Source organism: Mauremys mutica, chromosome 18 (assembly GCF_020497125.1).
Source record: "Mauremys mutica isolate MM-2020 ecotype Southern chromosome 18, ASM2049712v1, whole genome shotgun sequence".
NCBI classification, from domain to species: Eukaryota; Metazoa; Chordata; order Testudines; family Geoemydidae; genus Mauremys; species Mauremys mutica.
The window spans coordinates 2,800,229-2,807,609 of NC_059089.1; the positions used below are offsets into that span (position 1 = coordinate 2,800,229).

General features: G+C 51.7%; 1 pseudogene; it reads left to right on the plus strand.

Annotated features, from left to right (window-relative positions):
* Positions 1 to 2,193: 2,193 nt before the first annotated feature.
* Positions 2,194 to 7,381, plus strand: part of LOC123352278 — an 83,119-nt pseudogene continuing 77,931 nt past the window's right edge.

Consider the following 7,381-nt stretch of genomic DNA (forward strand, 5'->3'; position numbering starts at 1 on the left):
CCCTTCGCTTCCCAGCTTATGGCTGCCCCTGCTGCTTAGCCAAAGGCCTTAGCCTAAGAACAAGGCCTCAGACGATCCTAGTGAGAGAAGGCCCAGACACAGGCAGACTGTGATTTTGATTCTTTGTTTTTATACCCCTGTGTAGCAGGGTGGTCCCTTGCTCCTGCCCTGAAGGATTAAAAACAGCCTGGGAGGGGGCTGTGGCTGGAGAAAGCAGCCTTTAGGCTGGGCGGATTGGGGGAAGTGGCTGCAGCTGGGGCCACACCCCAGACAGACTCAGCTGGCTCTATAAAGGCAGAGAAGCCAGGGGCAGACAAGAGTCTTCCTCTGCCTGTAGAGGAAGAAGGGCCTGGCTTCAGGGAGCTAGACCAGGGTACCTGAGTGGAGCAGGGCTGGGGAAAGGCAGAGAAGCTGGAGAGCTCCAGCCTGGAAAGCCCCAGGCTGCAGCCTAGCACAAAGCCAACAGGTACTGGGGGGTTGCAGAGGCAGGCTAGGGGTAGACAAAGGCAGCAGGTCCAAACCCCTTTGCCTATGGTGAGTGGCTGACACTGCAGTCTGCCCCAGTGAACGGGGGCTAGATGGAGACTAGGCAGTAACTGATGCAAAGTGGGGATAGTGGCTTGGGGGTTCCCCAGGGAGGGGAGACCCAGATTGGTGGGGTACTGCCAGTGGGTAGCACCCCAAATAAAGGGGCACCGGGTCCAGGGAGGGGCAGGGGGGCCAGAGGACAGGCGGATCACCGGCCTGCAGAAGGCGCTCCAGAGCTGGAAAGAGCCAGTTCCCAGGAGTCACCAGCAGAAGGCACCGCAGGGGTGAGTCCGCTCATCTACACCCTGTAACTAGCTGAGTGATAAAAATACACCTAACAGTGGGTTCTACCCCTTCCCCCATTCTGTGTCTGTCTTGTATATTTAGATTGTAAATTCTTCAGGGCATGGGCCAGCTACTGTTCTCCGTTTGTACTTGTCCTAGCACAATGGGGACCCACTGTTAGTTGCTCCTTAGGCACTAAGGTAATTCATATGATTTATAATAATAATAACTCTCCTGCCACTTTGAGCCAAGGAAGCTGGCCTTGGGACGTTACTGCTTAAAAATGAGCTGGGGGTTAAAACCATGGACTATTCTTTGTGACAAGTATCCCACAAATTCCACTGACCTCCCTCATTTTCTTTGCCTGGAGTAGGGTTTCCAATTTCCAAACCTGATGTGATCTCGCAGCTGGAACGAGGGGAAGAGCCGTGGGTCCCAGACCTCCAGGGCTCTGAGAAAGAAGTGCTTCCAAGAGCTGCCTGCACAGGTGAAGAATTGGTTAAACCAACTCAACAACTGTGTGGGAATGCAGGAAACATTTGGGATGCCTTACAAAGACCCTGTGAGCTCTCCAAGTTCAGGATAGTTCCCTGCAGATGTGGAGTCATTATGGCAGATGTCACTCATGGCTTCCCTCCTATTCTGACTGACAACTGGCAGCAGGTCGCTCCCCGATCTGTCTTTCCCCTGAGTGTTCTCATGAGATGCAGACCAAAACTGATCCCTTCCTCTCTCCTCTGGGGAAGGCTTTGGGGAAAATCAGCTCCTGATAGGTTGTGAAGGCTAAAAGGGGACTGGATAAATTCATGGTGGCTAAGTCCATAAATGGCTATTAGCCAGGATGGGTAAGAATGGTGTCCCTAGCCTCTGCTCGTCAGAGGATGGAGATGGATGGCAGGAGAGAGATCACTTGATCATTGCCTGTTAGGTTCACTCCCTCTGGGGCACCTGGCATTGGCCACTGTTGGTAGACAGATACTGGGCTAGATGGACCTTTGGTCTGACCCGGTACGGCCTTTCTTATGTTCTTATGATCTCTCCCACACATATTTTGGATTGTTCATCCCTTTTTCCATTCCTCTCTCTGAAATTTTCTTTCTTTCCGGTGCAGGTAGTGATCTATGCCTGGATTCTCTGTGTCTCCCATCAGGCGATGGGATGGTGAGTCAGAATGAGGAGGAGAAACCCCATCAGGAAGATGCTGAGCAAAGAGAACCACATGGAACTTTATCAGGAAGACCCAAAGGGAATGTTTCCAGGAGTTATGCACTCCCAGAAAAACCAAAAGCCTGTGAGACTCAGCAGAGGCCAGAGGAAAACTTTAGTAGCCACTCAAACCTTATAACAAGCGACAGAATCAACTTGGAAGAGACACGCTACATGTGCCATGAGTGCGGGAAAAGCTTCAATCAGAGCTCTGCCCTTATCACACATAGGAAAATCCACATGGGTAAGAAAGCTTATGAATGTTCTGAGTGTGGGAAATGCTTCATTTGTCATTCAGCCCTCATCTTACATCAGAGAATCCACACAGGAGAGAGGCCTTACACGTGCTCTGAGTGCAGGAAAAGCTTCAGTCAGAACTCGGACCTTATCAGACATCAGAGAATCCACACAGGGGAGACGCCCCACACATGCGCTGAGTGCGGGAAAAGCTTCAGTCGGCGCTCAAACCTTATTACACATCAGAGAATCCACACAGGAGAGACGCCCTACACATGCTCTGAGTGCGGGAAAAGCTTCAGTTACAGCTCAGACTGTATTAGACATCAGAAAATCCACATAAGAGAGAACTGTAATAAATCCCTTGACTTGGGCTGGGCAAAATAAAAAAAAAATCACATTTCCTAATTCCCACATTGTGATTTTTGCACCATCTTCACCGTGGTGTCTCAGCTCCCCCAGATGAGTTACCTGCTTCTGCCTCTTGCAGCTCACCCTTCTTTGGGGTCTGTCCTGTGATCTTTTCTATCAACTCCTTTCCTTTTGAGCCAGGAATGTTCATCAGCTCCTGGAGGTTTGATCCCAACAAGGTACACTGAGGCAAAAAGTATCTGTGCCTTCCATCCACTAGGGCTGTACGTGGCGTCGGCTGCTCAAGTTAATGATCTTGATGTAAAAAGACAATTAGAGTTGTTGTGCAGATGCAGCCCAGGTGCAGTGGTTGGCATTAGCTTCCCCCTTGACCTGACCTAAACTCCATCACTTTCCCTAGTCTAAACAAACCCTGAGCATCATGGTCATACTGTTCCCCCCCATTTCACAGCAATTGTTAGTCATCAAGTTCTCCCTTCGGAAACCAATTGTTTCATTCCCAGTTGCTCTGATGTTGCTTCAGGTTGTGCTGCGGAGCAGATATTTTTGCTACTATTTTCCTCACTTCAAATATATTGAACTATAAGAAAGAGCAGGAACAGGGCAGGGATAGGGGAAAATGTCATTTCACCCTCTGGAACAACAGAAGAAGATGGGGTAAATCAGAGGGATTCCCTTATTCCCCATCACCATCCCAATCCCCCTGTTGTGCAGTTGGTTAGGTCAGTATTTTTTCTAAAGGGCTGGGAAGAGGATTCCCTAGTACCGTATTGTTCCGAGTATAGGCCGCTCCTGATTATAAGCCGCACCCTTAAAGTTTGGTGCTATTTTAAAAAAATTAACTTTTTTTTAACTTAAAGAAAATATACACATTAGTAGAACAGTAAAACAGTATTTTATTTAATGAATAGGAAGACATAAACCAGTATTTTTTAACACTTTTGGTAGTCCTGCTTTTGACGGCATATGTTATATACTCAGAAATATTGAAAACTATTTTGTAGGTATACTGTAAATAAAGAAGGGAAAAGGAATGGACAACAAGGAGACTGATGGGAACAGTTCTCACCCTCTCCCCTGCACAACAATCAACAACATTAGCAAATGTGGTTAGGGTTAGGGATCATGGCCCCCCCCGGACTCCTGCCCCATCCAACGCCCCGCGTTCCTTGACACCTCTCCCCACCCCAGGGACCCCTGCCCCATCCAACCACCCCTTCTCTCTGTCCCCTGACAGCCCCTGGAACCCTTGCCCCTGACTGCCTCCCACCGCCCCATCCAACCCCTGATCCTTTCTAACTGCCCCACCAGGACCCTTGCCCCTATTCAATCCCCCTGTTCCCTGCCCTCTGACCCCCCCAACCCCTATCCACCCCCCACCCCAAACTCCCCTGCCCTCTCTCCAACACCCCCTCCCTGCCCCCTTACTGCGCTGCCTGGATGTGGCTGGCGGCACTACAGTCCGGCCGCAGCTGGAGCCAGGAGCCCCGGGATGCTGGGCCGGGGCAGGAGTCACGTGGCCAGAGCCCGGATCTGGAGGATGTGGCGGGAGCCAGACGGCCAGAGCCAGGTAGCTGGCCGGCCAGAGTAGAGCGGCCAGGAAGGGATGCAGGGCCGGAGCCGGGCAGCGGGGGACACGGGGGCCGGGGCCGGGCGATGCGGGGGACGCGAGGCCAGGGCTGGCGGAGGCAGGTACGCGGGGCCGGGGACAGGGCCGGAGCCGGGAGGCGGAGCCGGGCGGCGGGGCCGGGGCCGGAGCCGGGCGGTGGGGGAGGTAAGGCCAGGGCCGGTGGAGGCAGGTACGCGGGGCCGGAGCCAGGAGGCGGGGACGAGGCCGGAGCCGGAGCCGGACAGCGGGGGAGGCGAGGCCTGGGCCGGCGGAGGCGGGGATGCAGCCGGGGCTGGAGCCGGGCGGTGGGGGAGGCGAGGCCAGGGCCGGCGGAGGCGGGTACGCGGGGCCGGGTGGCGGGGGAGGCGAGGTCGGGCGGCGGGGGAGGCGGGGCCGGGGCTGGAGCCGGGCGGCGGGGGAGGCGAGGCCAGGGCCGGCGGAGGCGGGTACACGGGGCCGGAGTCGGGCGGCGGGGGAGGTGGGGACGCGGCCGGAGTCGGGCGGCGGGGGAGGCGGGGACGCGGCCGGAGCCGGGCGGCGGGGGAGGCGGGGACGCGGCTGGTGGAGGCGGGTACGCAGAGCCGGGGCCGGAGCCGGGCGGCGGGGGACACGGACGGCGGGGGACCTACAGTATTGTCCTGATTGTAGGCTGCACCCCTATTTTAAAGACACATTAGGGGGAAAAAGTGCGGCCTATACTCGGGACAATACGGTAAATAATTTGGAACTAAGCAAAATACCTATGTATTTCACGACCAAAGCAGTTGTGGCCCAGGCCCTGCAGGAGGTCACTCCTGAAGATCTCTCCTTCGTAATCAGCTGCATGTTGCCTATTATTTGGGAAATACAATCCCTATTGAGGTAGGGATGGAAAAATGGAAATGACATTTCTGTTCAGCTCACCCCTGGAAGGTGCTGCAAATGTGTAGAAAATGAAATCCGTGTTGAATGTGATATAGCTGCAGAAAGATACCTACTTTTAATAGAGACCTGACATTTGCTGTCTTACAGGGATTCTAAGCTGCACCTGAATTTAGTCCCTAATTTAAATCTGTGCCTCCAGATTAAAGAAATAAAAGGGCATAGTTGGGAGAGTTGTACCTCACTGTCTCTATTGATCTGTTGTGCGGTTGGTGAAGAATTCTACGCCAGAGAAGTGTCAAATTACCCCACGTAAGGTCAAAGATTTGACAAGAACTCGGGTAGGAATTGCAGGTACTAGTGGTTGATTTTCACCCCAGAGATGGAAGCTATGGTAATCTGTGGCCCAGGTAAACTATTTTTAGAACGCTGCTCCCTAATTAACTGGCACACTCATAAAGGATGCCATTATTAAATTGGGAACAACCGTCTTTTACCATTTGGCTCCAAAGTTAGATGAAGCACAGAGAGAAACAGCTGATTCCTTCAGAGCCATTCCATGCCTATGGGTCCCAATCTGGCTGCCTTGTTGGACAAGGAGCACTTCCCTGCTGGGCAAATGATGGTAGCCAATGGGGGAATGTATCAGATTCCAAGTTCAGACTGCAGGATACATGAATGCGGAGTCCCGAGGCTGTGATTTGGTGTCTTAGTTTTGCTAAGGAACTAGAGTGGGGGAATAGGTGAGAGCAATAGCATTTATGGGACTAGAGACCCTGGATAGACGGTAACAATTGTATTATTAGTATTTCAAATGGAATTTATTTTGATAAATTTTAAAATAAATCTTCTGTTAGGAGAAAAATTACTTGAGACAAGACATGTAACCTTTACCCAGTTAGAGGGTAACAGCCACAGAGTTTCCCAGGTCTCTTGTTTGCAAAGCAAAGATGTCACATCAGGCAGGAGATGTCAAAATCTAAAGTGGTGATGGGTGTGTGATAGGAGCTTTTCTGGGTTGTTTTTTTTTATTTTTCATTTTTATTTATTTAATTAATTAATTTTTGTTTTGTTTTTGCAACCAGTTATTTTTATAGGTGGTGAGGCCGCTTTTCCTTTTGAGCACAACTGTTTCACCCTCAGGCCTGGCTCTGGAAACCTCCTCAGTGCTGGCCTTGTGTTTCTTTCATGTTTAATATGTTAGGGTTCACACATCCACACTACATGCTGTTCACAGCAACAGATACTTTGAGAAACCTGCTGGCCTAAGTGGGCCTTTTCCAAACGGACATTGGCCCAAAGTCTGCCTCAATTCAGCTGGATTGGGACATGTCTGTATCACAGGAGTGGTTCACACCTGATTTGCCCAGAGACCTTGGGGGAGATGTGGTGAGATAGGATAAGTAGGAATCAACAACAATGAAGTTAAAGGCAATGGTGAAAAACCCTCATCTTGCAGGTCAACAAGCCTGTTCTGTTCATTCCCTCTGACGCATCTGGCACTGGTCACTCTCAGGCAGCACACTGGGCTAGATGGACCATTGGTCTGACCCAGTATGACCAGTCTTAGGTTCTTAGTTAAGCCATCTACGGCCTTGTCTACACTGGCAGGTTTCTGTACAGTAAAACAGATTTCTGCGGTGTAACTCCTGAGGTGTGCACACTGCCAAGCCACTTAGTGCACAGAAACTGCACAGTTGCAGCGCTGTAAAAATCCACCCTGACAAGAGGCGTACAGCTTCTGCGCCGGGGCTACAGCGCCGCGGTACCAGTGTAGACACCCTGCTCGATTACAGCGCTGCAGCTTGCCTCGGGTAAGTGTCCCACAATCCCTGCTCTCTCCTTTCTGGTCAGCGGTTTGAACTGCACAGCCCTCAGGTGACCAACTGTGAATCCCACCCTTTAAATTCCTTGGGAATTTTGAATATCCCACTTCCCACAGAGACTGATTATGGTTACAGACCCCTCCTGAAATTAGAGCAGGATATTGTAAAGCTTTATCTCATAGTACAGTAACACAATTCAAACCTGTCGGCACAGAGGAGAAAGCACTCCTTCACTTCACATTTATAGCTACTGATCTCCCTGACAAATTTCCTTTTCTCGGGGCTGCTCCCAGCACTTTAGGGAGTTTTTCCTCTTCTCCCGTCCAGCTGTGGTTACAGGACTGCAGCAGCTCCCCGGATGGCCAGCTTTGCTCTTTCGCTTACATCAGGCCTGCACAACACGCGGCCCGGGTGGGCTCACTGTGCGGCCCATGGGAGGTGAGTAGGCAAGTGGCAG